Source organism: Diabrotica virgifera, chromosome 5 (genome assembly GCF_917563875.1).
Source record: "Diabrotica virgifera virgifera chromosome 5, PGI_DIABVI_V3a".
NCBI lineage: Eukaryota > Metazoa > Arthropoda > Insecta > Coleoptera > Chrysomelidae > Diabrotica > Diabrotica virgifera.
In genome coordinates this window covers 64,802,951-64,821,541 of record NC_065447.1, presented here as the reverse complement: position 1 = coordinate 64,821,541, position 18,591 = coordinate 64,802,951, and the positions used below count along the sequence as shown (strand labels likewise).

At 33.0% G+C, this 18,591-nt stretch overlaps 1 protein-coding gene across 7 annotated transcripts in view; it reads right to left on the bottom strand.

The window, feature by feature from the left end:
* The window catches only part of LOC114325165 (peroxidase), a 221,520-nt gene that overhangs the window by 97,466 nt on the left and 105,463 nt on the right, over window positions 1-18,591 (bottom strand). The window contains exon 1 of one of the 7 annotated variants that reach the window (XM_028273141.2): window positions 1,176-1,291. The exons of the other annotated variants lie outside the window; for them this stretch is intronic. The gene's annotated coding sequence lies outside the window, so the exon portion shown is untranslated. Of the gene's footprint in view, window positions 1-1,175; window positions 1,292-18,591 lie in introns of those variants that run through there. 7 annotated transcript variants of the gene reach the window in all.

The window sequence follows — 18,591 nt, the reverse complement described above, 5'->3', positions numbered from 1 at the left end:
AATTACAAAAGACCTTTTTTGTTCCCAATTATCCAACGAACCTAAAATATCTACCTGGTCCAAAAAAAAATAAATTTGTATAATTTGTTAAAAAAACTTTTTTTTTTCATAAATGTAGCAATAACTCCGAAATTATGGTATTTAGGTATAGGGAACATAACATGAAAAATAATCAGTATTTCTTAAGGACTTCAAAATGCAAAAGATATACAGGGTGTTCTATTTAAAGTAAGAAAGTTCGTTAGATTTCCAGAAAAACGGAAGATTTGACAACAATGTAATTACCACTATAATATCGGCCGTATTAGAATACCCTTACCCACCAAAATTTATAACAATCGTTTAAGCAATTTCCGAGAAATTACCGTGTTTCCATACTTTCTCGCTACCCTGTATATTGCACTATTTACTACATTATTCCTTCACAGCTCTCCACGTTGGAAAACAGGTGTTATGATTTTGAAATTTAAATAAAATTCCTACTTTAGTGAATTTATAGGATAGGATTAAAAATAAATAAAAAATATTGAAGTTGATTATTTCATTCATAGGAGATTCTGACCAATAGAAAGCTACAGAAATGCAAATTAAGGTGATAATTTTTGATAATATCCCGTCGTTAAGTATATTACGTCAGATGCCCTTCGTTGCTACGAAAAAATACATTCAGTGACATTAATGACAATTAATGTTTTAAAAATTATAAAAGTGATGACTTTCAATCGTCAAATATTTATAAAAACTGTGTTTAATGGTACTAATTTGTACTTACATAAATAATTTACAATAAAATTTTGGTTTTGAACAGTTTTATTCATGTAATAATCGCAACAAATTGCACTCGAGCTCTGAAATTAATATAGAATTTTTGCTCTCGTGACACTTTGACATAATTTCACTCGCCTTCGGCTCGTGAAATTAAAACTGTCAAAGTGTCACTCAGGAAAAATTCAATAATTTCAGAGCTCTTGTGCAATTACTACTGATAATTACGATATCTGGATAATTTTAATTACATACGCTAAATTACTAATTAGAATTTTATTATATCTCAGGGTTCTTGTTCACGAAATACCTTTGTCTTTGTCTAGTGTTCAATAACAAACAGGAGTAGAAAGAAATAAATTAAATTCAAATTTGTTCAATAATATTAAACATAATGATAAAATACCTACCTTGGAAAATTTATTACCCAAAAACAAAGAAATCCCTTCGAGATATCAATGTTTCACTATATTCACCAAAATAAACTACGCCGACCAAGTTACTAAATTAGCATTTACAATACAGATACTACCTAACATAAAATTAACAATAAAAATTACAATAGAAATAATTTTATTTTATTGTTTCGTGCCAAAACTTTATGTCTTTGCACTATTATTGTTCTCAAAAACTACACTTCTCCAAAAAATTAATGCACATCTTAAAATTTGGACATTTTTGACGTCTCGAATTTTGATGTCCGATTTGAGTAATTTTTTAATATGTTATAGCTTTATTCTTTAAGAATATCACTGTAATAGTCTAAGAGCTAGTGAACCCTCCGACTAACGGTCGTCCTGTAAGGCTAAAAATTTTTCTAGTGATAATTCATAGCACACCAAGGCTAAAAACCATGACCTGGCAGGCCTCAGCGGTGCACGTGTATCTACCAGGTGAATCGAAAAGTGCAAATTTAGGGGGTAAAATAAACTTTCTTCTGTAAGGTTTAAATTTAAGTATGTGTTTGAGTAAGTCATTTAGAAGAAATGTGTACAATGACAGGCGATTCTAAAGAGCATAAGACCTTGCCAGGCGATGGGAAAAATTAGGGGTTTTTCCTAAAATTATTCTTTTTGCATCAAACAAATTTTTTTAGGTTTTTTGAATCATTTCAAACAGAAAACGTCTTAAGTGATTTTTCTCTTAAGTTAATAGTTTTTGTTATATGAGCGATTGAAAATTTTGAAAATTGAGAAATCGGCCATTTTTAACCCTAAATCGGAAATTTATCTAAAAATTTCAATGTTACCAAGGTACGTAGATATTCTTTAAACATTGATTGATGAAATCTAGAAGAGTTTTTTGCAATAAAATATCGAAAACCCCTTTGGTTTTTTAATTGCTAATCAAGCGTGTGCGACACTGTAGTATAAGTGAGGACGTTTGAGTTTGCATAAATTCATTATCTCGAGAATGGGCAAATTTCAAGAGAAATCCTCAGACAGGTCGATTTTTATTTTTGAATTAGGACTTTTTGGCATATATATAATACTAGTGACGTCATCCATATGGGCGTGATGACATGATCGATGGTTTTTTTAAATAAGAGTAGGGGTTGTGTGATAGCTCATTTGAAAGGTTATTTAATTCTCTATTCAGTAATATAAACATTAACATAATTATTTAACAAAAAAATTTTTCTTCTATTTGTCAAATTTAATCAAAGTTAATTAAATAAAAAAAAATTTTGTACACCCTGTATAAATAATTATGTTAATGTTTATATTAGTGAATAGAAAATTCAATAACCTTTCAAATGAGCTATCACACAACCCATACTCTCATTTAAAAAAATTATCGACTACGTCATCACGCTCAGATGGATGACGTCACTAGTACTATATATATGCCAAAAAGTCCAAATTTAAAAATAAAAATCGACCTGTCTGAGGATTTCTCTTGAAATTTGCCCATTCTCGAGATAATGAATTTATGCAAACTCAAACGTCCTCACTTATACTACAGTGTCGCACCTGCTTGATTAGCAATTAAAAAAACAAAGGGGTTTTCGATATTTTATTGCAAAAAACTCTTCGGGATTTCATCAATCAATGTTTAAAGAATATCTACGTATCTTGGCAACATTGAAATTTTTAGATAAATGTCCGATTTAGGGTTAAAAATGGCCGATTTCGCAATTTTCAAAATTTTCAATCGCTTATATAACAAAAACTATTAACTTAAGAGAAAAATCACTAAAGACGTTTTCTGTTTGGAATGTTTCAAAAAACCTAAAAAAAATTTTCGATACAAAAAGAATAATTTTAGGAAAAACCCCTAATCTTTCCCCTCGCCTGGTAAGGTCTTATGCTCTTCAGAATCGCCTGTCATTGTACACATTTCTTCTAAATGACTTACTCAAACACATACTTAAATTTAAACCTTACAGGAGAAAGTTTATTTTACCCCCTAAATTTGCACTTTTCGATTCACCTGGTAGATACACGTGCACCACTGAGGCCTGCCAGGTCATGGTTTTTAGCCTTGGTGTGCTATGAATTATCACTAGAAAAATTTCTAGCCTTACAGGACGATCGTTAGTCGGAGGGTTCACTAGCTCTTAGACTATAAAAATGTTACTGCTAAAAAGTAAATGTCATTGTATACCGGGTGTAACAATCACACTGTGTTTTATTCTCAAAGTTAGGAACACACTGTGGAATATTCTAGCATTTATAAAATATTGAAATTAAAACTCAATTGTAGCCTTAAACTTTCTTAACAGTTTTTTTATTCATTCGCTTCTGTTCGATAATAAAAGATATTTATTTTGATATTACAAATGAGGTTTGCTCTTTGGTCTTGTTCCAAATCTTGAGAACTACTGTTTCTACCTCTTGTAAGTTCGATCGGGTTAAGATCTGGACTATGCGGTGGCCAATTCAAAGTCCGAAGATTTGCCTGTTATAAATATGTATTCTGTTACAGCTCGTGCAACGTGAGGTCTTGCATTACCGTGCATTAGCAAAAACATTATTACCAATATAAGGAGCCGATAGCATGGAAGCCTTTCTCATCGCGGGCCAAATTCCTTGTAGCGCGTTCCATTTTCACCAAATAACAAAAAAAATATGGACTTAATTAAAACTTGAAATAATAAATCTGCTCATTTTCACAACAAACCAGACACTTTTTGACTGTTAACAATTTGACATTTATGAAATTGTTAATTTCTTATAGCCTAATTTAGCCTACTTTACAAACTAAAATAAACCGAGCCTACTAGAATCGAGAGAGATTGTTCAGAGATATCCATATATTATATACAATCTCTGTAGGGGAGTGCAATTAGAACGAAAACATGCATTGTTTCGGAAAAATTCAAACAAGCTTATATTTTTCTAAAACTGTTTTTGTTAGTTTATATACAGCTTAAAGTAAAAAGTTCTACTCACAGATTTGGCCGCTAATTGTTTATTAATTGTTTAAACAATAACAATTGTTTTGTATTAATAATTTTCAAAATATCCTTGTATTACATTCTTGTTATCTTTCTTAATTTAGTGGATTTTAAAGACTATATCATAAGCTTTAAAAAAGCACTTATAAATCTGTAATAAATTTGTTTAAACTTGAGTAATACCGTCTTAAATTGGTGGTAATTCTGTAAAACTACAAAGTTTTCAAAAATTACATTTTTTGAGACGTCGTATCATTTGAATTAAATTTTTAAGATTATTTTTGAATAAAGCATCGTTTAGTAAGATATTTTAAAGGTAAGTGGTGCAAAATTGAGAGTTTTATAAAAAGAATTGTAATAGTTACACATTTTTAAATCATTTTTAAACAAATTTCATGGAAGTCTCATTTTCCGCCCACACCGTATTTATGCCCAAACTTTTTATTTCTTTTTATTATAACCATAAGATAGCTTAATTATTCTTCTTTCATGTCCAGTTTGTAAAATTTCATTTGATCCATTAGTTAAAGAATTACATTAAAATAACTCAAGCGTGCACTTCGCCGTATGCTAGTTTACACTGCGCCAATGTTTGTGAGAACGGTGACTTTAGCGTTGTAAATAAAAAATTATAGAAGCCACAGATTTAATTTTAGAAAAATCTTTATCTAAGGTTTTTTTGTAGAATTTTCTGATTTTTTCAATGGTCAAGTCAGTTTTTTTCTAAAATTTATATTTTCGGATTAATTAAAAAAACATCTAATTTCGCAGTTCATTTGTTTAATAAAAAATGAAGCACCCACTTCTCGAGTAGAACTTTTTGATATGTTGTTTATTAAACATTTCTTAATGAAATTACAAAAAGTTTTATTTTGTTTGATTTTTTCCGAAGTGAAAATCTATATGCACTCCCCTACTGATAGTGATGAGCAAAACAAGAACAAGACCAAGACCAGGCTAGTCTTGGTCTTGGTCTTGTTCTTGCAAGCTTGGTCTTGGTCTTGGTCTTGCAGCTAAAAGGCAGTCTTGGTCTTGGTCTTGCACTAGCCGGTCTTGTTCTTGGTCTTGGTCTTGCTGCAAGAGTCTTGCTGGTCTTGCTTTTTTGGTAGTAATAATTTGAACCAAACAATTTCGAATAAAATGTACATTGAAATAAATAAAGATGTGAAGAATGAAACTATGTTTTTTGCTTTAAAATTTTAACAGAATGTATAATGTAGTTTCAAACGGATACCAATTTTAACATTATACATTCACCTAATGACCTAATTATTTCTCTCTATATAAAGAGATTAGAGTATATTTTTATAATGGTAATGTTTATCAGTAGGAAAATCCTGAATTTACAACCCTTGTTGCAACTGCCGGCCTTCGGTTGTGTCACGTTGTGTTTTGCATGCTGTCGATACCTGCCGCCTGCCTTCAGACCACGTCTTGAGTCTGGATTATTAGCATAATTAGACATAATTTTAAAACTTTAAAAACCAGAATCTACGTTTACAATCTACAAGTTGTTTAACAAAACAATATTTTAGGTTAAGAATTGGAAGGAGTAAGAACAGAATGTCAAGAAATTCTTCCCAAATATTTTGTGCGCCTGTGCGAACTTAAAATCCGAATCAAAATCCTCGAACGTCGAGAGTGTATCCCGGACACGTTGAGGATCTTTTTTCTGTACTGCGCGAACACCGAATTAAAATCCGGAGGGTGTTCAGAGGGAAAGATTTGGACTCCGCGAACGCCCAATTTTGTAAGGCGCAGGCGTTCTCCCTCTGGGTATACCCAGGACGTACAGCGCGATCAAAGCTATTGTTTATTGCCCCTGTATTTTAATAAAATGTTAAAGAAAAAGAGCTTCTTAAAGGTGCCACAAATGGTCGGGGACCTTCAATTCACGGATTTTACGAAAAGGGATAAACGGTTTATAGTTGTTAACAGATAATGATCTGCTCCTTTCACTCGAACACTGTAGTTTTTATCCTACGAGGGCTACGAGGGTCAAATTTAAGAACATAAATTAAATTTTTTTAAGAGAACACAAAAATCAAATATTTTTTACTCTATTCAATCATTATTTAATATAATTAACTTTTTTTTAAACTAACAAAAACGTACTTTTTAGTAAATACGTACATATTTACCATACCTATTTATAGACCTAATACTATAACATAATAACTAAACCTAATGGGGAGTTATAAACGCTTAATTCTGTAATTTGTTATCTTGCAACTAAACTAAACTACATTGCTCTCGTAACACGAGTTATTCGCACATTTTATTTTCACATATTTTTGGATTGAATACCCATTATGACATTTAAAAAGTTGAAAATATTCGGATGTGGGTAGTAAAAACTAGAATTTAAAACACACTGAAATGATGCGCATGCATTTCAAGTGCAGCACATACTATTTGTACTACTGGCCCTTTCTGGGGAAAACCTAGATTCTTCCAAATAGTTTTCAACTATGAAATCAGTAAAATTACACGTTTGTCATCCGGGATTTTCACAAATAATTCAACTTCCAACTTTCGTTGATTGTAAAAAATTAATCCAAAAAATAATTTTAAAAATTTCCCAGTATTGGAATTTTTGTCATTATATTCAGAAACTGAACCTAAGCTTTGGATTTTGCGATACCAAGCTTGACACATTACAATCGACAACCACTTATTTTTTATTCAGGCCACAATGCTTTCAGAGCATTGTGAATCCCTTTTCAAAATCTATTATGATATTTTTTGTATTCATTTTAAATTTAACGACCTACATTTTTCCTCGATTATGCGAAAAGAATTGAAATAAGTATTTTTATTAGACAAAAAAGCGAAAACTACTGGTACATAAAAACCGTTTTTAATTGCATTTTTTTAATAGATTACCCTATATATCATTACATTTTTTGTCTTACAAGTAATTTCAATTGTCCTTGAACTGTCGCCGTTTGAAAACTTGCCTTGGGAGTACCTGACAATAAAATCAGAACTTGTATATTTTGTAGATCTGACCTTAACCTGGTACCAGTTATGGAGCTCTGTACGGGAGACATGACAGCTGCCAGAATTAAACTGAATTGCAATGGGTTGGTTACAGAGTTGATTGTTGCGTCTCTTTACCTTCCTATTGACAGTAAAGAACAACTTCCAGGGACTAACATAGAGAACCTTCTAGAATACACCAATGATAAGCATACAGAACTTATCATTGGAGTCGACTCCAACGCCCACCACATCATTTGGGGAAGCAGAGATACAAACAATAGAGGTAAGTTACTTTTTGAGTACCTTTGCACTACTGAACTTGATCTTCTGAACAGGGGTAATAAGCCCACCTTCAGGACATCAAGAGCAGAATCACTAATCGACCTAAGCCTATGCTCTATGGGGATTGGGAACATAATATCTGACTGGCATGTGTCGGATGCGTTATCCTTATCGGATCATGCATACATATGCTTTGAGATAAACTCAGTCAAACCGGAACCAAGGTTCTATAGAGACCCTAAGGTGACCGATTGGGAATCCTTTAAGAGGGATCTTGGAACAAGGGTACGGAATTATCCTAAAAGGCCAAAAAACAATGTTGAGGTTGAGATGGCAGTAGACTGGTTGCAGCATGCAATAGTCGTCTCATATGAGGAAAACTGCCCGTTAAAAGAAAGTCGCCCTCCCAGGCAAGTAACTTGGTGGAATAAGGAGCTGTCTGATCTCAAAAGAGAAACAAGACGGCTCTTCAATAGGGCGAAGAAATCAGGTGATTGGGAAGCATATAAGGCTAAACTGAAAACCTATAATAAGAAAATCCAATCCGCTAAGGAAAGATCCTGGAGAGAATTCTGTGAAAACATTGAAAGTGTACCTGAAAGCGCCAGGGTTAACAGAATCCTCCAAAGAGATAACATTAACAAACCCAAGTCAATGAAATTGCCCAATGGGAAGTATACGGACACAGAGAAGGAGGCTGTAGAGCATCTTTTAAGTGTTCACTTTCCAGGGTCGACGCAATTGACTGCTAATAACAATCATCAAGCAAACAATAGCCCAACCAAAAGGGACTGGCTGACCTCTGACGAGATCTTTGGTTCTCACAAGGTCAGATGGGCTATTGAAACTTTTGAACCTTATAAAACTGCGGGACCGGATGGTATATTTCCTAGGCTTCTCCAGGAAGGTCTGGAAATAATCATGGGTCCCCTGATCACAATATTTAGAGCTAGCCATGCTCTGGGATACATTCCCAAAGCTTGGAGAAGGGCAAGGGTGGCGTTTATTCCCAAACCAGGAAAAACAGATTACACCTTAGCAAAATCCTACAGGCCTATAAGTCTGACCTCATTCATGTTAAAAACCATGGAAAAAATCTTGAACGAACACATCAAGAAAAACAATTTAAATGAAAATCCACTGCACCAACGGCAATGGGCGTATCAGGCAGGGAAATCAGGTGAAGCCGCCCTGCACAATCTAGTGTCGGAACTCGAAAGGAGTCTGCATCAGAAAGAAGTCGCCCTTGCTGCATTTTTAGATATAGAAGGTGCATTTGATAATACCTCAATCGAGTCTATACAAAGCGCACTGGTGAGGAAGAAAATCAACAACACAACATGCAAGTGGATTATTCAGATGCTTCAGAGCAGAATAATATCCACAGATACGCATGAAGATACCATAAATCTGAGGGCAACTAAGGGATGCCCTCAAGGCGGTGTATTGTCACCGTCATTATGGAACATAGTTGTCGATGATCTGATTCATGGGCTAAGCGCCCAAGGAATCTGGGTCCAGGGTTTCGCAGATGATATCGTGATAGTAACTAGGGGAAAATTTCCCAGCACTGTTGCGTATCAGATGCGATATGCCCTTCACTACATAGAGAACTGGTGTCTGAAAGAGAACCTCTCCGTGAACCCTTCTAAAACTAAACTGGTAGCCTTTACAAATAAGAGGAAGCTTACTGGACTGAGTGAGCTGAAATTATTTGGAGAGGTACTGGAAAGAACCAATGAGGTTAAGTATCTAGGGGTAACCCTGGATTCGAAACTCAATTGGAATACTCATATTACCAATATAACCAATAGGGCTAAGCGACTCTTCTGGAACTGCAGACGAGTTGTAGGTAAAACCTGGGGATTGAAACCAAAGGTGATATGTTGGTTGTACACATCAGTGATACGACCGACAGTTACTTATGGGTCAGTACTCTGGTGGAGAAAGACGGCTTTGCAATCTTGTGTGACCACTCTCACCACCCTACAAAGACAAGCGCTTCTAAATATAACAGGAGCCTTGAATAGTACAGGAACGGCTTCATTAGAGGCTATCACAGGTCTCCCTCCGCTGGAATTGTATATTTCGGCGGTAGCCTTTATGACCATCCTGAGGCTCAAAGCAAACAATACTTGGAGGCCAAATTATGTATTGAATAGCCACACAAACATTACTGGGACTATACTTGAGGAATACATCTTTATGATGAACTTAGATATGATGACACCAGAACTAATCTTCACTGAGAAGATTAACACAATTATACCATCTAGAGAACAAAAAGTCCCAAACATTAATGGAGACTTAATATGGTTCACTGATGGATCTAAAACTGCCCATGGTACTGGATCAGGAGTCTTTGGGCAAACATGTAACTAATAAATCTTACAGCCTAGGTAAACATACAACGGTGTTCCAGGCTGAAGTTTTTGCTTTGGTGGCCTGCATTGATGAAATAATTGATGAGGACCCTAAAGCTAAGAGAATCAACATTTACACAGATAGCCAATCGGCTATTCTGGCTGTAAAGAACCCTTTCACCAAATCAAAACTGGTGAGAAACTGCAAAGCTCTCCTCAATAACCTGGCAAAAGACAACAAAGTGTCTTTAATATGGGTGCCGGGTTATGAAGGGGTGCATGGGAACGAACGAGCAGATATGTTAGCGAAACAAGGCTCGAGAAAAACTTTTGAAGGCCCAGAACCTTTCTGTGGCATCAATAAAGATGCTATGAAAAACGAGGTTCAGAAATGGCTGATAAAGAATCATCTAAATAAATGGAGAACCACTCAAGGGCAAATCCAGACTAAAAAAATAATCAAGAATATTGATAAAAACTCTCGAACAGTTTGATGAACCTCAATAAACGAGAGATCAAAACGGTCACTGAAATGGTGACTGGATATTGTCGTTTAAGAAATCACCTATACAAACTAGGTAAGGTGAATGAACCATGGTGCAGAAAGTGCGAAATGGAAGAAGAAACTGCCATACACATACTATGCTATTGCAGTGTGCTAGATGATGTAAGGCAGAACTTCACTGGTCAAATGAGGTTTGAACCAGAAGAGATCTTAAAACTACCAATAAGAAAACTGTTGGCCTTCGTTGAGGCCACAGGACTTATTAAAGTTTAAGGAGAAGAACAGGGTTTGGTACAAAGGTCTTATGACCAAGTGCCAGAGACTAACGAGTCTCGCCTGAGTTAAGAAGAAGAAGAAGAAGAAACTTGCCTTCTGGACACTTTGAAGGTTGAGAAAATGCAAACCGTTTGACTTAATCAAAACGACTTAAAAATATAACCAAAATATTATGTATTTTAAAAATTCGATATTGTTTAAGGTTTCTTACAATGTCAGTATATATTATTGAACTAAAAAAATAAAGTTAAATAATAAAAACCAATTTTTGTCAAAAAAGTGCAAGAGTCTTGCAGGTTGGTCTTGGTCTTGCGTGGTCTTGAAAGGTTCGGTCTTGGTCTTGGTCTTGTTCTTGCAAGCTTGGTCTTGGTCTTGGTCTTGCAACCAAAAGGCGGTCTTGGTCTTGCTCATCACTACCTACTGATGATTTCTAATAAGAATGAAATCAGTAAAATTGATTATGGCACTCTCTGAATAAATTGAAATATAATACACCTCTTGTTTTCGTTTCACGACGACATTCTTTTGTATTAGTTTTACTCCTATCTGAGTATCGAGACCTACTTTCCGTTGGAATTCTGCCACTTTGAATAGACGGGTAGTGATATGCAAGGCTATAGCGGGATAAGATGGTCAAAAATGCCCCCGCACCTATCAGCCCCGCTACTTATATTTTCGATAAAGGATATAAAATTATGCCCTCATGCAAATTTTTAGCTTCCCAGAGGTCTTAGAACGTCTTCAATCGAGAAAAGAAGAATTTTTAGGTTTTATTTTTTTGTGAGCGCAATTTAACTTTAAAAAATCTGAAAAAATTCAAGAGATTGTATCTTTTGAATACAAAACAACCTGATTGTATTCAGATTTTTGTAATACAAAATGAGCACAAGAAAAATTTTTAAAATTTTCAAAAAAATTTTAGGTTATGATAATATTATGATTTGGCCAACTTTTACATAGTATTTTTTGTGTACTTTTTGCCGTTCTTTTGAATGGTAGAGGCAGAATTTTTATTATCTGAGCGGAAAGAACGAAAAAATCGAAAAAAAACCGTTTTTGCTGTCTCGAGATGCATCTCGGGACAGCAATTTTAGGGTTTAGGATCATGACTACAACTGAAAAAAAACTAAAAGTGTGAATTTTGTAAAATTTGGTATGTGGGGATATATTAATATTTGAAACAACTTTTCCAAATAACTTTTTTCAATATCTCTAACGCGAAGCAAATCGAATCGCATATCGAAAATTCACCCTGTTTGTGGATTCGCAGTAGGCCTCGTTTCAAATTTAAAGTTCAGTTGACTATTTTAAAAATTGTGAACCATCACCCTGTATGACTGTGCAAAATTTGAAATCTGTATATATTTTGATAGCCGAAACATAGGGATGTCTTCATCTTAAATGCGACACTCTGTATCTTATCAATTTGATAATTTATTGCAACTAATATAGTCGTATTTTTTATATATTCAAAATATATAATCAAAAGACTGACTAATTCACTAATTTTATCATAAAAAGTTCAAATTGATGCAGAGTGAGTTTTTATGTATGGAAACCCTCAATTATCTCGGAAACGGCTTGAAAATTTTTTATAGATTGTGGTGCGTAGGTTGTGGGTTTTCTAATGTGGCCGATATTATAGTAATACTTACATTGTTGTCAAATCTTCTGTTTTTCTGAAAATCTAATTAACTTTCTTATTTCAAATAGAATACCCTGCATATTTTTTGCGTTTTGAAGTTCTTAAGAAATACTGATAATTTTCCATGTTATAATCCCTATACCTAAATGCCATATTTTCGGAGTTATTGCTACATTTATTAAAAAAAAAACTTTTTAAACAAATTATAAAAATCAATTTTTTCGGTCCGGGTAGACATTATTTTAGGTTCTTTGAACCATTGGGAACAAAAAAGTTCTCTTATAATTTTTCTCTTAAGTTATTCGTTTTCTAGTTATAAATAATTTAAAACTGAAAAAAAATCGAATAATGACGATTTTCAAGGTTAAAAAACACAAATCAAAAATATTATTTTTGAAACTGCGAAGTACAGAAATTAAAGCTAAAGCCTTATTTTATCAGTTAACAGTAAGTAATTTGAGTTTGTTTTATTCTAAAATATTGTTTTTTAGTTGTTAATGCAGTCCAATCGCCCGTCCACTCATATGCGCTTCATTAACATTAAGAAAAAGCAAGTTTTAGAATAAAACGTGCCAAAAAATTTTATAGCTAGCCCCTGGAAGAAGGGTTTAACTTGAATTTGGGTACTTCGCAGTTTCAAAAATAATATTTTTTATTTGTGCTTTTGAACCTTTAAAATCGTCATTATTCGATTTTTTTGTTTTAAATTGTTTATAACTCGAAAACGATTAACTTTAGAGAAAAATTACAAAAGACCTTTTTTGTTCCCAATGATCCAAAGAACCTAAAATAATGTCTACACGGGCCAAAAAAATTGATTTTTATAATTTGTTTAAATTTTTTTTAATAAATGTAGCAAAAAAATATACAGGGTGTTCCATTTGAAATAAGAAAGTTTATTAGATTTCCAGAAAAACGGAAAATCTAACAACAATGTAATTATCACTGTAATATCGGCTGCATTAGAAAACCCCTACCCACCAAAACCTATAAAAATCGTGCAAGCCGTTTCCGAGATACTTGAGGGTTTCTATACATAAAACTCTATTATATTATAATTATAATAATATTATAGGTCTGGATCCCACGTATAAAAAAAGTTGATTAATAGCAAGCTGAAAATTTGTTAATGGCTTAAGTGTGTCTAGTCGGACAAACTTTGATATATGGGAACACTGGAACAGGGGAAGTTTTAATTGTGAAACAGGTTAAAAATTTGGAACGGTCATACCACGAAAACGTCTCATGTATTTTGTCCGACAGAACTTCCAATTGATTTGTTACCATTTCATTAAACTCTCATGCAAAAATCAGACTGCTAATTATCACCAAATGGGCATTTTAATGAGTGGAACACGTAGAACATGTCAAATGACAGGAATCATGACAGGTGATAAATAGCAGTCTGATTTTTGCATGAGAGTTTAATGAAAGGGTAACAAATCAATTGGAAGTTCTGTTGGATAAAATACATGTGGCGTTTTCGTGGTCTGACCGTTCCAAATTTTTAACCTGTTCCACAATTAAAACTTCCTCTGTTTCAGTTTTCCCATATATCAAAGTTTGTCCGATTAGACACACTTAAGCTATTAACAAATTTTCAGCTTACTATTAATCAACTTTTTTTTCATACGCGGGATCCAGTCCTATTATATTAATACGCATAAATTGGTTCAATACTTCAATGCAATCAATTTGAACTTTTTATGATAAAATTAGTAAATTAGTTAGTATTTTGATTGTATATTTTGAATCTATAAAAAGTACGACTATATTAGTTGCAATAAATTATCGAATTGATAAGATACAGTGTGTCGCATTTAAGATGAAGACATCCCTATGTTTCGGCTATCAAAATATATACATATTTGAAATTTTGCACAGTCATACAGGTTGATGGTTCACAATTTAAAAAAAAATTAACTGAACTTTAAATTTTAAATGCGGCCTACTGCGAACAGTGACGGTTTAAGGCATCATGGGGCCCTAGGCGGCCATAAGCAGTAGACCCCTTTATATCGATCATTTACTTAAAACAAATTTACAGATATTTATGTTGTTTTGGGGAGTAGTTACTCCAAAAATAAATTACGATAATGTAAAAAATATCATTTTTCTTTATTTTACATTTCGCAACAACTTCTCATTAATATTCCATAGCTAATATGCCAAAGAGAAAAAGGGATATTGTGTCGATATGTGGAGTAAGCAAAACTGGAGCTAATGAAAAGTAGATTCTTCTTCGACAAATTCCAAATCAAATATTTCAACGTAAATTACCAAAAAATTAAGCACTTTTCTGTGAAAAATCATCACAACTTTTTTAAAGTGTTAAAAAAGTTTTATTTTTGTTTTATTTTTAAACAAGTTTCAAGTATCAAAATTAAGCAAGTAAAGCTTAAAATAATGTTAATTCCTTTTTTTGGCACATAAATCTTGAAAATTTATGAAAATCTTGAAAAAACTTATAAGTATATTATTTATATGATCTGTAAGTTTCACCGGTTCACAGTGCTTATAATTTCAAAACATTGGGATTTAAAGTAAAACAAATTTGTTGAAATTTTGAAAAAAATGTCTTTTTTTTCAAAATAACTTAAAAATTATTAATGGTACCAAAAAACTTAAAGAGTAAAAAATATAGGTTTTGATTTTCTGAATATTTCTGATTTTTGCTTTTTTGGAAGATAAAAATGGGTTAAGATGTGACTGTTCAAAATTTGCATACCCTGGGTAGATAATTTTTCATTTATTAAAAATTAATAAATGAAAATAGTTTCTATCCTTGTGGGATCGGTACTCACCGGAGGGACCGCAGACGTTCGGATACAGTTAGCGTCTCTTTGCAAAAACAATGACGACTTTGCTAAGTAACAAGACATTTACTCAACACACACTACCCACTACACTAGGTACCTGATTGGAAAAATCCACTGTACCATGCCAATGGCCATTAGTTTTTCGAGGCATTAAGCTAAATAAAAAAAATTGCATACACTCGTGATTAGTGACTTGTTCAAGCCCTTTCTACTACAGCCCTTTTATAAATAAGCACTTTATACCGATAAAACTTACAGAGCATATAAACAATACATAAGTAAAATAGCTTGTGAAGCGGTAAGGATTCATTTCATTTGGGATGCTAATTAGGGGAGTATTTTCACCAGTTTTTTTACCCAAAAAATGGGATCAACTTTATTCTGAGCGCATCTTGCTTACTTTTTATGATAGAGTTTTTTAAAAACAAGAATAATGCTTTTTTAAAACATTTAAACAAGTTGTGATGAGTTTTCCATGAAAATTGCTTCATTTTTTGATTATTTCACGTTGAAATATTCGATTTGGAATTTGACGAATAAGAACCTACTTTTCATTAGCTACAACTCTGCTTCTACTGGGTCTACAGACTGCACACATACACCATTTTTTTCAATTTTTTAAAAGCTATATTTTTGCTAAGAATATTTTTTCGATAAAATACTTACTTTTTGAGTTATTTGCGAAAATCCGTCTAAAAACGTGTTATTTTTTGTTGAAAAATGAAGATATTCACTTGCAAATAATTCGAAACATATTGAATTGATGAAAAAACTCTATTGAACAAAAGTTGCTTAGAATTAGTCAGTTTATCCACTTCCGGACGTATTTTGACGGTATATTTTTTCACCTCCGAGAAGGGGTGGACTCAACCGTAGAGCAAAAACACACATTGGCACAACATCACTTTTTTATTTGACAAGTTAGCTATGCTTATACCAAATTTCATGCCAATCCAAGCTCTTGTTTCAAATCCAAAGGTTCTTTAAAATCCGGAGGTTTTGCAATATTTTACCGTGAGTGAATGGACTATTAAGACCCATCGGTGGGTAGAAATTGAAAAAAAAACGTAACATACCAAAATAATTACCAGCTTTTATCAAAATGTGCTTGCAATATTGAGTACCAAATTGAAGGAATGATTAGAACATGGAATATAAAAATGCCTTTGAAGATAACTGCTTAATTTGTCTTGAAGTCGGTTGTATTATTCTGATATTCTGTCGGTTAATCATAAATTAACCATTTTCTTTTTTTTTGTCTCAGTTAGCCCTATTTGATTTTTTTAACATTTTAATTTTTTTTTAAATAACTGCTTAAATAATTAAATATTATCTCACAATAAAACACTGAAAAACGTTTGTTTTTCTATACTTCCACAAAATTTATTACAACTATGTTATTACTACAGCTGTTTCGGCAAAGTGCCTTTCTCAAGTGATATATTTTACAATGTGTTTGCCTTTTTAAGTCTTTAACTGAAGAGGTTGAGGAAGTTGAAGGAAGAAAATTTTGTGGAAGTATAGAAAAACAAACGTTTTTCAGTGTTTTATTGTGAGATAAAATGAACTTCCATCAAGTAACGGTCGAATCCATCAATTAATTAAATATTAATTAATGCATTTGTGTGGGATGCGGGCCCCATGAAGTGCCCGGGCCCTAGGCGGCCGCCTAGTCCGCCTAATGGTTAATCCGGCACTGACTGCGAATCCACAAACAGAGTGAATTTTCGATATGCGATTCGATTTGCTTCGCGTTAGAGATATCGAAAAGAATTCTGCCTCTGCCATTCAAAATAACGACAAAAAGTACACAAAAAAATACTATTTAAAAGTTGGCCAAATTATATTATTATCATAACCTAAAATTTTTTTGAAAATTTCAAAAATTTTTCCTGGGCTCGTCTTTCAGTACAAAAATCTGAAAAAAATCAGGTTGTTTTGTATTCAAAAGATACAACCTCTTGAATTTTTTTAGATTTTTTAAAGTTAAATTGCGCTCACAAAAAAATAAAACCTAAAAATTCTTCTTTTCTCGATTGAAGACGTTCTAGGACCCCTGGGAAGCTAAAAATTTTGAATGAGGGCATCATTTTATATCCTTTATCGAAAACATAAGTAGCGGGGCTGATCGGTGCGGGGGAATTTTTGACCATCTTATCCCGCTATAGCCTTTTAGATCTCTCCTTTAGTTTTCTTTCATTCAACATTCGTATGGTTTTTAAGTAATAAAAACCACGAAGGCGTAACCAGAAAATAGGTCTCAGTAAAAGTTTATTTCTTCGAAAATAAAACTTTGAATTGTTGTAAGCAGATGTCGCTACGGCATCCGTATCTATTTGTGTGTGTGTGTGGAAAGATAATGGCATGGAATCAAGTCCATTTGCCACAGAAAGTTGTAAAAGGAATTTTCTTACAGTATAACTACAGAGATGTGGGTTATGCCGTTTTAAATTTGTATTTTATTTTCTTTATTAAAATTTACTAAAAGTTCCAAGGTGTTTTTATTGGCAGCTAACGAAATGTGTGTGAGATTTAATGGAAGAAAATATTTCATTTCAATAAGTGTACGAATTAAATCATTGGATTTTTTTAAATGTTTTTTGCAACCGAAAATTATATGATTTAGATCTCCGTAAGAGTTCTGATCACAACTACAGGCCGAGGACTGTATAATGCCCAGCTTAGCAAGGTGCGATGGAAATCGCCCATGATTTGTTTTAAGTCGAAAAACACTTGCCGAAAAGAATTTTGAAGTAGGGTAGTTGAAAATATATAGAGGTGGGGATGGTAGGGTAGGATGTATTTTAAAGTAGGTATTTTGTGAGTTTTCTACAGTATTTTCCCACTGTCGTTCCCATTTTAATCTTATTTTATTTTTTATCAAATGAAAGACGTCTGGTAATGTATAAATATTACAAAGAACTCCGTTAAATACTGTTTCCTTAGCCAGACTATCAGCTTTTTCATTACCTAGTATACCTGTATGACCTTTGACCCATACAAATGTTATATTTAAATCTGCTATCAAATTTTTTAAATTGCATAATATAGGACATTTCATTCTTTCAAATTTTATGCTTTTTATTGACTCCAATGCAGACTTAGAATCAGTTAGTATTACCCCATCTCGTAAATTATTTTATGTTAACCAAGTAATGCCCTTCCAAATTGCTATAAGTTCAGCAGTATATATGCTACATATTGATAGTAATTTAAACATAAATGATTGTTTTGTATTTTGGATAAAAACTCCACAACCAACTCCGTGTTTTGTTTTTGATCCATCTGTATATATAAATGGCTTATTGACTAATCCACCTAATATGGATTTTAGAAGGGTGTGATTTATATGATGGTATTCTGTATAATTGGGTATTATGACTCTGTGTGGTTTTATTAGTGATCTATAGGGTATGGTATACATAAACAATGTTTTATTTTTACCAAAAGAAATGTGATCAGCATTGGTCTCAACGAAAGCTTCTGCCAGTGGAGGAGAATTCTTTATTTTCCAAAAGCGGTTTGTTAAATCTTCTTTTGCAATATCACTT